Source organism: Apis mellifera, linkage group LG6 (assembly GCF_003254395.2).
Source record: "Apis mellifera strain DH4 linkage group LG6, Amel_HAv3.1, whole genome shotgun sequence".
Taxonomy (NCBI): Eukaryota; Metazoa; Arthropoda; class Insecta; order Hymenoptera; family Apidae; genus Apis; species Apis mellifera.
Genome location: NC_037643.1, coordinates 17601632 through 17614530, shown reverse-complemented (window position 1 = coordinate 17614530; position 12899 = coordinate 17601632). Strand labels below are relative to the sequence as shown.

The 12899-nt window shown below is 43.8% G+C and overlaps 1 long non-coding RNA gene across 1 annotated transcript in view; it reads left to right on the top strand.

Annotated features, from left to right (window-relative positions):
- LOC113218837 overlaps positions 1-5880 on the top strand; it is a 72763-nt gene extending 66883 nt beyond the window's left edge. The window contains exon 3 of the long non-coding RNA XR_003304840.1: positions 5676-5880. This is a non-coding gene — a long non-coding RNA (uncharacterized LOC113218837). The remainder of the gene's footprint in view (positions 1-5675) is intronic.
- The last annotated feature ends 7019 nt before the right edge of the window (positions 5881-12899 follow it).

The window sequence follows — 12899 nt, the reverse complement described above, 5'->3', positions numbered from 1 at the left end:
CGACGCTGATATTAATTCTCTCGAATGCATCCGTGCCGGGCGCTGATTGATTCCAAAGTTCTGGCAAGAAACTGCCGCGTGTCGCGCGTTAATACGCACCGAGAGTTACGTACACGTTCACCCCTCCCTCCCCTAGTTACGTGGTTTAACGCAATAATTCGTTAGGAAGGGAAGGGAGTGACGGCAGCCGCGAAAATGCTTCTCATTTTCACGCGACCAACAAGAAACGCTAGAAATCTAGAGGCGTAGCAGAGACGTAAAGATTCGTTAGCGATTCTAATTCCGAGCCGCGAATGAAGTTTGGGAAAGTGAGACACGACGCTCTCTCGAAATATATCTTCTCGAATTTTCCCCTTCGATCAGTTTCTCGCTGGATTAAATTCGTTTCGAATATTTTTATCGAGCAAACGTCTCTTTCTCGTGGAAAAGGAAAGCGTATCGTTCAATCTCGGACAAATCTAGACGACAAAAGATGATGGGTATATTCGTATACACGCGAGGAGGCCGATATCCTCGACGGAGTATTACTTACGGTGTTCGAAGAAGGAGGGGGGAGGGATGAAAACCCTTAAAGTTTAGCCTCGAAAGAGCGGTCTTTGTCTCTGACCTCGTCCCTTATAAGAATTTGATCCCCCGGACGGATTATACGTATTGTGGCCGATACGCGGCGGTGAAAGTTTTGTCCGGCCGGGGCGTGGCGGGGCGACGCACGATCCCGCGTACACTTTCCCATCCGGCTTATCTTCCGGCGAACGCGACATATAAACATCAATTCAATGTATGAAATCTGTCAAAATGAATTTCGCTTGGGAGTTACCGGTGACCGTCATTTTTCTTCCCGCGACGAATATGATCTTGATGTGAAATATCGTTGTATTATTGCTTCGCCCGCCTCGTATCCCATTCGTGCGGAAAATGGACTCTATTCACGGATCTCTTTAACGATAATTACTTTTTTTTTCCTTTCTTCTTTTTTCTTCTTTTTTTTTATCCATAGATATTCGTCTCCTCGCTGGATCGATACAGGTTCAAACTCGGTCTTTAAATCTTTTCGTGAAAACCTTCCTTTTTTTTACGATCGTTCGAAGGCAATAAACGGTTAACGTATCAATAAAACCAATTAGAGCTACTCTTCTAACACAATATTCGATAATCGCGTATAAATTCTTTTTCATAAATCCAATTTTTGTATATATCGTCGGAGGATGAAGAAAAGAAGAAAATGTTTTCTTCTATTCTACTATTCCAATTAACGTGTTGTTAAAAATTTGTCCACGCTTTTCGATCGTAGGGAAGGAAAGGGAAACTGTTCGAAATCGATCGTATTATATAACGCGAGTTGCAAATTTGGAAATCGATTCCTTCAAACTGTTTTCTCGCTCGGTTGTCGGATGAAAATAGGGCGTTAAATCATGATTTGAAGTCGCAGGCCGCGCGGTTTAACCCCCGATTAATCACTCGGCCGAGCGACTTTCCTGAACATCTGTCACGATTTCGATGCGAAAGCGAATTTTTTCCCCGCAGCGAGGATCATGGACCAAGCAGGAAGAGTGACGACCGCATCGAAACGTTTCGAAACTCAGACGACCGGCCATTAGTCAGACACGCGGCCCACCAATTAAATGTAAATGTTTGTTTATGTGTTTGTCGGTAGTCACGGACGTTTATCGATGCTCTGGCATTAGCTTACTACGATTGACGTGTGTGTATATATATATATATATACATCGCTAAATCCTGCCAACCGAATTACCAAAGGGAGCGTTAAACGCTTTTTTTTAAAGATCTCGCTCGCTATTTCTCGTACAAAAACATTGTCGATTTTGTACAATATCATAATTTTTTCCCTTCCAATATTTACTCGAATATTTCGAAGATCGTGTTTTCCAATTCACGCCTGCGATAAAAAAAAAAAAAAGAGTAAAGTTGTTTTGTACGCGCAACTGGTCGATCCGTTTAGTTTCGATCCGTACGCGGGATTTGCGTTGAAATCGGGGCGTAACGAGGATATAATTTTCGCGCAACATGCTCGTCGGGACATGATTTTCCGAATTACGAATTATTTTTTAAATAATCGTTAACTCGCGCAAATTGCCAGGACAACAAGGGAGGGGGGGGAAACATCGAATAATTTTGCGGTATCGGCGCTGCCATTTGCATTCTGTAAATAATCGTTCTAATTGGATCGCGGTGCCCCGGTTAATAGTCTACGTCGAAATTGTTTCCCGCATCCTCCCCGTGAATTTCATCTCGCGATATTTTTGAACCCGTATTACGTTGAAACGTGGTAATCGCGTTACCCGTCAACCGTCCGTCCAATGGAATTTTCGATAAATTTGATCGAGTTTGTTAGTTTATTGTTGAATCGCCAACGAATCCCGGTTGCTGGAATTATTGCTCGCGTGGTGGACGGAGAGGGATCAAAGGATCGATGAACAAGGGGGAGGGGGAGGGGCCACGAGGCGAAATAATCGGCGAGGCATCGAACCGGGATGGATGGTAAGCATCGGAAGGTAATTAGATCAAGGGCTCTCTCTCTCCAATAAGACGTAGGGAGGCGATTTATGTAGTGTTAAACTCACGGTCAACTACCGTAGGCTTGACCCTACGCTAGGCCCGGGATCTTTAGTTAATTGGAAAGCCGCCGAGTTTCCGAACAGTTTAACTGACCTTCGCCGCTATCGCCCGCCCATCGTAATGCTGCTCCACCCTCCACGGATATTACTTTACCGAGATGCTGTTACCGGTTCTGTTCCACTCTCGGTGATCATTTCGACATCCGTTTCCTCCGCCACGATCGACTCGCTTTTCGAAAATCGATGTCTCGAGTCTGGGGATCGGAAACGAATTGATTCGAGCAGGTTGGATCGTTGATGTTTTCATTGGAAAGTGTTTGGAGAAATGGATATTTCACCCGAAAGAAAGATCTCTTCTCCGGGATGAGAATCTCTGTGTGTAGCGGAATTGGTCCAATTTCAACCGCAAGATAGAGTGTCCCAAAGGTTGTATCAGGATGTTGCACGGTTAATCGAACGATCCTTTAAACGGGAGGGTAGAGAGCTGCTCGATCGTTCGGTGAACCATTACCCAGAGGCTCGTTTGCTCTTACGACATACTCGTCCTCGTTTGTAATTAACAACGGCGGAAGAGACGAAGAAACCTTCGAATAAAATTTCAAAGGGAAAGTATATATATATGTATTGGAAAGTGTGAGTTGGAATTTTCATTAATTAAGTTAACAACAGCAGAAGAGCGTTCGAATAAAATTTCGAAAGAAAAGTATATATATATATATATATTGGAAAGTACGATATACTCGTTTGTAATTAATAAAGGCAGAGGAGATCAAGAAATCTGCGAATAAAATTTCGAAGGGAAAGTATACGAATTGAAATTTTCATTAATTAATTAACAACGGCAGAAGAAACCAAGAAACGAGCATTCGAAAAGTATATATATTGGAAAGTACGATATACTCGTCCTCGTTTGTAATTAATAGCGGCAGAGAAGATCAAGAAACGAGCGAGTTCGAATAAAATTTCGAAGGAAAGGTATGTATATATTGGAAAGTACAATATACTCATTCTCGTTTGTAATTAATAACGGCAGAGGAGACCAAGAAACCTGCGTTCGAATAAAATTTCAAAGGGAAAAAATATATATATATATATTAGAAAATGCGAGTTGGAATTTTCATTTTAATTAGTTAACAACAGCAAAAGAAACGAGCGTTCGAATAAAATTTCGAAAGAAAAGTATATATATATATATATATTGGAAAGTATGATATACTTATCTTCGTTTGTAATTAACAACGGTAGAGAAGATCAAGAAATCTGCGTTCGAATAAAATTTCGAAGGGAAAATATATATATATATATTGGAAAATGTGAGTTGGAATTTTCATTAATTAATTAACAACAGCAGAAGAAACCAAGAAATGCGCGTTCGAAAAGTATATATATTGGAAAATACGATATACTCGTCCTCGTTTGTAATTAACAATGGCAGAGGAGATTAAGAAACGAGCGTTCAAGTAAAATTTCGAAAGGAAAGTATACGAGTTGGAATTTTCATTAATTAATTAACAATGGCAGAAGAAACCAAGAAACAAGTATTCAAATAAAATTTCGAAAAAGTATATAGATTGGAAAATGTGAATTAGGATTTCAAGCGACGTTAACTCGATAGTCAGACGAGACTCGTTCGAGATAAATTTCTTATTACGATACTCTTGTTCTTGTTTGTAATTAATAATGATAGAGGAGATCAAGAAAGCGTTCGAATAAAATTTCGAAAGGAAGGTATATTATTGAAAAGCGATAACTCGATCAGATTCGATCAGAAAAGGCTCGTCCTCTTTGCAATTAACAAGAACAAAGAAACGGACGTTCGAATAAAAATTTCGAAAGGAAAATATACGAATTGAAATTTTCATTAATTAATAAGATGAGTTTCGTTCGAATAAATATTGGAAAGAGCGAGTTGAAATTTCGAGCGACAATAACTGGATGATCGACGACGAGACTAGTTCAAGATAAATTTCTTATTACGATATACTCATCCTCGTTTGTAATTAACAGCAGAGGAAATCAAAAAACGAATAAAATTTCGAAAGAAAAGTACATATATTGAAAAATATTTTTTAAAATTTTGATCGATAATTAGATCAGAGAAGCTGGCTTGACTCGTCCTCTTTGCAATTAACAAGAACAGAAGAGAAACGAATGATTAAATAAAATTTCGAAAGGAAGGTATATATATATATATATATATATATTTAAAAGTAATAACTTGATCAGATTTGATCAGAGATTGGCTCGACTCGTCTTCTTTGCAATTAACAAGAACAGAAGAGAAACAAACGATTAAATAAAATTTCGATAGAAAAGAAAGATATATACATATTGAAAAGCGATAACTCGATCAGATTCGATCAGATCAATTAACAAGAAAAGAGAAACGAACCTTTGAATAAAATTTCAAAAGAAATGTATACATATTGAAAAGCGATAACTCGATCAGATCAATTAACAAGAACAGAGAAACGAACATTCGAATAAAATTTCGAAAGGAAAGTATACGAATTGGAATTTTCATTAATTAGTTAACAACAGAGGAAACCAAGAAACAAGCGTTCGAATAAAATTTCGAAAGGAAGGTATACGAGTTAGAATTAATTAGCTAATGAGACGAGTTTAAATAAATATTGGAAAAAGGGACGATAACTGGATGATCGGACGAGGCTCGACATAAATTTTCGTAGCACGCGATGATCGAAAAATATTGCCTAGATATATCAGAGCCGTCGCCACTGTGTGACGTTGGAGCATCCCCTCCTTGCGCTTCGATATCGCCTCCGCTGTTGTTCCCCCATAGAAGCTCCCCGTTAAGATCGGGGAAAAGGTACGCGAGGTGAGCTCACGGCGACGTCTATATATCCTCAGACAATGATATGTGACCTCCCCAGCAATATCAATAATTTTCGCATTTTTCTACCGCGCTTATTCCCCTCCCTCTCCTACCCTAATGTAAGCTCAGTCAGGCTCAACTGCGCGAATGTCGGCGCGATAACCGATTTCACTTTCGTTCCTCGCTCGTCCTTCCAATTTTCCTCTCCCAAAAAATCTTTTTATCCGTGTATTTCTATATATCTCTCTCTCTCCACTTTTCAGATTAAACGTCGCGTATGTGCACGATTTCTCTCTCGATAAGTTGGAACAGTGGAGGAGGACGATGCGTGATGGCGGTGGCAGGATTGGAAGATCGTTTGGTTTTCCGGCGCCGTTAATGAGGGAGAATAATAGTTCGATACCAATTAGCTGAGAAACTGGGCTGTAGCTGTGGTGGTCCGGGCCATAAAAAGAAACTGCCGTAGGTAAGTAGGTATGCCTCCAGCATTAACTACCCCCGTGGCCAGTGGTACGGCAGGACCACGTCGGCCACCACGTTAATTGAACGCACCGCTCGTAACGACCCTCCCTTTCTCCATCTCTCTTTCCTTCCTTCCTTCTTTTTCCCTCCTTCCCCCGATCGTGTTGTTGCGTCGTCCTCGGCCAGCATCGTCGTTTCAAATCTATACCACTTACTTTTATGGTTTCTAAGCCTAGTGGAGTGTACACCTTGTTCTCTTTCCACGGGGAATAAAATTCCAAGAGGACGGGAAGAGAAAGAGAGAGAAGGCTCCGCCCAATTTAGCCCACGCATCGTTCTCTCGTTGTTCTTAAGGGTGCCCTCTTCCTCTTCCTTTATAACATCGTTTCTTCGAACGGTTTTAACCGTTTCTTCTTCCTTTGTTATCGGTTGAATATATATATAGATTCTTGGTCCGTTTCTTATTTACTTTGTAAACGGACAAAAAAAAGAAGAGAAAATAAAATAAAGAAAGAGAAAGGAAAAGATACGAGGAGAATACAGATGGCAAATTTTAAATTTACACTTTTAGATTTAAAAGGAAAATGCTGTGCGGATAGAGGGTCTTTATTAAAAAGATAGGATCAAACGTAAAATAAATTCTGGCCGGGAATCAAATTTGCGAATTATAATTAAAATTTCCCCGGAAGGGAGGGGGAGGAGGAAGGAAGAAAGATAATTTGTCCGTTTGTTGTTATTAAATTATCGATTTCCTTTCTCCCCGTTTAAACGATCGAATTATCATATCGTATCGCGATAAAAAAAAAAAAAGGAAAAGGTAAATTTTGTTCCGGGTTAAACGATCGACGATATTTTTCCAACTATCTCCCCGCGCGTTTATTCGGCAGATTTTCATAGCGAAGGAAGGTGACCGCTTTAAATCGAATAACCCTGGCCCGCGAAAAACAGGCGGCAATCATATGGTTCGTGATTATGCAAGGGGGATAATTGAATTAGAATTTTCTAGGGATTTGGGAGCGCTTCTTCCCATAACTGCGGAGGAAGGAAATAGGGTAGTTTCCTCCATTATAAAATCAACTAAAACCATACGTGACAAAAAGGAGAGAGAGAGAGAGAGTGTGTGTGTGTGGCGCGGCTCTCTTCTCGGAATTAATTTAATCAGAATGAAACGAGCGCCGCTAGCTGTATCTTTAGCTTCGTAACAATAGCCTAGAATTGAGTGGACTTGAGATAGTATTATGCAAATCGGGATTTTTCTTGCGGCAAAGTTATCCGATTATCTATTTATCCTTTCGCTTCTATCTGTCATATATTTTTCATATATAATCGCGAGAAATATTTCTCGATCATTTTTCGTACGATCGATATTCCCTCGATCGATTGACATTCAATAATATCGCGTGGAATGATAATTATTTCGATTCGACTCGTGCAGAAGATAGCATCCGTGTCGCGTCCGTATTGAACTCGTGTTTGCGTGTCGTAACCCTAAAGGTCAGCCACGGAGTACATTAGCGTTACATTCGAGACATGAATGAAAAGGGACGCGTTGGGTGGTTTGTTCGCGGTCTTCGCAAGGGCCGCGGCTGCCACAGCCAGAAAAGTTTACGAGCGCCTCTCGTACCTCTCTCTCTCTCTTTTCCTCTCGCTCGTATATCAGCCGCTGCGGTTTCGAAATTATTTTTACGTTCCGTCGTCAAAGGCTGGCCCGCGCCACCACGCGCCACCAGCTCGACCGAAAGATTATCGCCCGATCGATTACGGATCCGTCCGAACTTTGCCGATCGAACGGAAATTCGAAAAAGGCGACGAATCGATAACGAAGAAAATTTTTATTCGCGCGTTTTCGAAAGACAACAAGATAATGGAAACGTTCGAAAATTGTTCAAAGTATCGGGATCTTGTAAAAGAAAGGAAAGGCAAGAGAGGGTCTTCCTTGGATCGAAGGGTCCTCCTTGTATACGTATATATATATATATATATATCTCTGTTCGGGGTATCACGCTGCTGGAGGCATGTTGATTTATACGAAGCGGCAAGATTTATGCGGAAGAACCGCGCGATTGAGTCGCAACACGGCGCCGGAGTTATCGCGAGTGGGTAGAAACGACACCGCGAAGAAAGGTTGAGGGGAAGGAAAGGGGGGGGTCGAAATCGAGAAACAACGAGACGCCCTCACTATCGATCGACGCCCGCGCAACATTATCGAGCAATTTACGACCCCCCTCTCCTCCTCCCAAAAAATATATCCCCATAACGTGCACCAGACGCACGTTTCACGAAATTTCGTCAAATTCGAATTCTCGATCCTTCTCCCTTCTCCCTGCCTTCTTGCTCTTCTCTATAAGCTACCTACGATTCTTGCAATAAGTGTTTGTTAACAATCGTAGTCCCAAAAAATATATTATAATGACACGTGCACCAGACGTGTTTCACGAAATTTCGTCAAATTCGAATTCTCGATCCTCTCCCTTCTCCCTGCCTTCTTCTTCTTTTCTATAGGCAACGCTACCTACGATTCTTGCGATAGGTGTTTGTTAACAATCGTAGTCCCAAAAAATATATCCCCATAATGACACATGCACGTTTCACGAAATTTCGTCAAATTCGAATTCTCGATCCTCTCCCTTCTCCCTGCCTTCTTGTTCTTCTCTATAAGCAACGCTACCTATGATTCCTGCGATAGGTGTTTGTTAACAATCGTAGTCCCAAAAAATATATCTCAATAACGACGCACGTTTCACGAAATTTCGTCAAATTCGAATTCTCGATCCTCTCCCTTCTCCCTGCCTCTTCTTCTGTATAGGCAACGCTACCTACGATTCCGATAGGTGTTTGTTAACAATCGTAGTCCCAAAAAATATATCTCCATAACACGTGCACGTTTTACGAAATTTCGTCAAATTCGAATTCTCGATCCTCTCCCTGCCTTCTTGTTCTTCTCTATAAGCAACGTTACGATTCCTGCGATAGGTGTTTGTTAACAATCGTAATCCCAAAAAATATATCTCCATAACGATGCACGTTTCACGAAATTTCGTCAAATTCGAATTCTCGATCCTCTCCCTTCTCCCTGCCTTCTTGCTCTTCTCTATAGGCAACGCTACCTACGATAGGTGTTTGTTAACAATCGTAGTTGGCGGCCGCAATTACATCGCCGCGACGAAACGCGAGTAATGAACGAAAGGGGGGGGGTGGAGGTGGCCGCGGACCGCAGGGCCCGTTTATTGGCGCTTTTACGTAACCGCAAGCCTCGGGCCTTTAAAGACGCCGACAAAGTCTTTTAATAATTGCAATTAGACCGCCGCTCGATAATAAATATCAATTAATATACGGCACAGCTGTTGCGCGCCGTCACCTTCGCTGCCGGAAATTCTATTCTATTCTCGCGCGAGCGAGGTAGACTTACTTACCTGCACGCGTTGGAAATTATTTTTCTTTTCGAGCGAGGAGAAGAGGGGGGAGGGATGGAAGATCGGCGAAGGTCGGTTTCTTTGACCCGCGTTATCGAGGCGGGGATGACGGACGGCCGGAGATACCCACCGGTCAAGGTAATGCCTCAAAACCGCAACAACCCGTTGTACCCTTTAATGGATCCGATAAGAAGCTGGAAACCCCGATTATTGGTAGCTATTACTTAGCGACCGATAAAGCTCCACCGAGTTCCAGTTATTGGGCAGCGGAGATCGGTTGACACGAACGATTTATCGCCAGTTTCCTTCCCGGGGAATAGTTCTAAGTTAACCTGTCTCTCCCTCCCCCCTCCTCACTCCTCGTCGCCGTTAATCGGTCTTCGTGACTCAACGACAAATTAGCCAATAACCCCCGAGAGCTAATAGCATTTCCCAGATGTTTCTTCTTCGGGATTTCCTTTATCTTGACAAATTTTACAATTCTCCCCGACGCGCCGACATCAATTTTAATTAAAGAATCGTCATATATATATACACATACACAGTGTACGGGGATATCAAACGTAATGAAAGTTTGTTATAAAGATTAACCGACGCGTGGAAAACACGTAGAAAATCCTGGCGCTCTGATAAAAAGAAAATACGGGGGAGAGGCGTAATTGAAAGAGCGCGGACAGAGGGAATCCTTAGCTCTCTAGGATTATAAGTCGAAAACTCGTTATCTCTTCGATCGCTAGAAATGGCGAGAAAGAATCGTAGAATCTCTTAGATAACGGCCGATGCCGTACCGTTGGGTATGGCGAATGCCTTGGCTCGTTCGAAGCGAAGACACAGAGAGAGAGAAAGATAGGAGAGAGGCCGCGTGATTAAGCGCGAGCAGGTAGATTCCCGCATGAAAACAAACGGTCCTTAACTCCGGCCATAATTTTGCCCGTTGCGATTGGCCGGCCAAAAATGGTATTAAAAAATTGGCGGTGAGCTCGCCGCGTTTGTCATCGGGTGACGCGAATCAAGCCTCGGTTTTCATTCTCGGGCGGAGTCGAAGGTGAGAACGATCGAGGGACAAAGGGGGGAACACTCCCCCCTCGTCCCCTTATATATATTTTATCCCCATTAACGCGCCCTGTAACGAGAGGAAACTCGGATACGATGAAGTAATATAGGCTTCTTTCTCATCCCCCATCCCCCCTTGAAATATCGCTGCATTTAGCCCGCCTTGTTGCGTTTCGTTACCATCCCGCTTAGCCTCGATACCTACCCCGAGAGAGAGAGAGAGAGAGAGAAACGAGTATGTATGTTCGTTTCGAAAAATCGATGATATTGGGGAGGGAAGACAAAGAGAGGGAGAGGCGAAGAAGGATGGCGCGGGGTGGTGGGAGCGCGCGAGGCAAAGCGGATGGATCGGCGAAAGGGAACGGACGGGATCTTTATCGCCTTCGGCTCGTTCAATTCGCATAATAAACAATCCTTGGCGGCGGGGGGGAGGGGGTAACCGGAACATATCTCGGGCCCAGGCGAAACCCCGGCGACAAATAAACTATTATCGCCCGCGACAAGTTCTCTCACGCCTGTTTCACGGTGGTAGGAATGGTCTCTCACCGGTGATGTCAGTGTTGGGCGAACGCTGGTGCGTGGTATACCGAGTATCGGTCGAACGAGTATGGAGCAGCGGTTGGGGGGGGGGAGACCTTCAAGGGCCTGCCCCACACACCGACAAGCGTGAATCAAACGCGAACCCGCCCAGGAATGCTTTACGGACATCGAAACATCGCAATGCTTTATGGTGGTCCGTGCTTGAACCTGATTTATATAAGTGCATTACCGCACCGTGGAAACTGGGGAGGAGGAGGAGGTGGTGGACGAGGAGAGGGACCGAGAAGAGGGAAGAAGAACGCTATCTATTCGTATTCTATTGGCTCGCCAGGACCTTCCAGCTTGCGACGCTCGAGATATCTCATCTCTCTCGGGCCCGAAACATCGACGCCCGTGTTCCTCGGCCGATATTTATAATCCTCCCTCGTCCGATCTTTCTTATCGATAAATTTCGCCGATCGATTATCCGAAGATTGTCTTTCCGAATAGTCTTAGCTAGGTTTTTCTAGGATCGAGGAAAAGAAAAGGAGGGAGGGGGAGAAGAATGGCCGTTCGAGAGGTCATTGCCAATTCCAACGACCTTTCCGCTCTTATATAGCCCCTTGGTAAGCGACTTTTTGGTTCGAGGTGTACACGACGAAAACGCGCGGCATCGCACGCTTGGATCCGCGATATCAGGCGTATTATCGCGTACGACATTACCCGGCCTTTGACTAATGTCCTCGAACGAATGCCTACGCTTCGCCGATTTATAATGGCGGTCAACGAGATGTGGACAAACACCGGGTACCAATATATTTCAGATTATGGCTAAGTCCGGAGCTTGGTCCTCCCTCCCTCTTCTCCGCGACATCCTACGTCTCTCTCTCTCTCTCTTCTTATTTTGCCAATCGAAGATGCTTTTGCTTGTCTCTTATTCGAATCGAATCGAATCGTTCCGAAAAAAATAAAATTTCGACGAAACACGAAAGTAGAAGAAAAAGAAAGAATCTCGAGATGGACGAGCGTACTCGAGTTTGGCGTAAAGTTGAGGACAGTTGAAGTTGAACCGAGTGGTTATCGAGCTCTCTCGAGTTCTCTCCCCCCTCTCTCGAATTCGTCCCGTGAATTCGTAAAACGAGGATTCGCGGAGAGGAAGGAGAAGAAGAAGAAGAAGAGCGGAGGAAGAAGAAGAGAAGGCATGTGTCCCAAACGACGTATGCACGCCGAGACACGTAAACGATATATCAGGGGGTTAGCCGCTGGGGACGGACGGGCCGGGCCATCTTTCTTCTACTTATACGTGTGATATTCACATGCGCAAACGTGATACACTCTATAGAGAGATCCACCGGCAAATATCCAGCAGGAGGACTGCCGCTCACGCCGCCACCGTGGTGCTCTCGTGAGCTGTAAATGTATTAAGGTTTGACGACCGTGGTGGGACCCTTTGACTTGGGCGGAAGGGGAGGGGGTGGGGTGGGTGGGTGTACAAGGGTTGTCGGATCTTGTGCCTTACCGGAGTACGTGCTGCACGCTTCCAACTTTACCTTCCTTCCCGCCACGGGAGAAGGAAGGCGAGATCGCCGCCTCGCTTGCGAGATACTCGCTCCGTCGAATTTGTGCAACGTTTCGTTAGCCGCCTCTCGTTTCCATTATCGATTTATCCCGTGAATTTCAAATTTCTAATATATCCGTCCAACACTTCGATTTTTCTTCCGGTGAATTTTGAAAAAAAAATTTTTCCATTTCGTACGTGATTTCCGATTTGAAATATCGTCCATGAGTTCGTTGCGCCGGCTCGTAATCGATTAAACGTCGTGGATTTAATCGGACGCGTAAATTTCTTAATTCCAGACTCGTCGAACGGGGGTGAGACGGAGGAGAGAGAGAGAGAGAAAGGGGCGGGTATCGGAGACACGGTTGAAAGTGGTGGTACACCGGCTCGTTTGTATGCGCGTGCATTATTACGTCCTTATATTATATCGCGAAGGTACAAATGTCCGTACGTATGTAAAATTCCTAGCTCCGGCCGCGTAG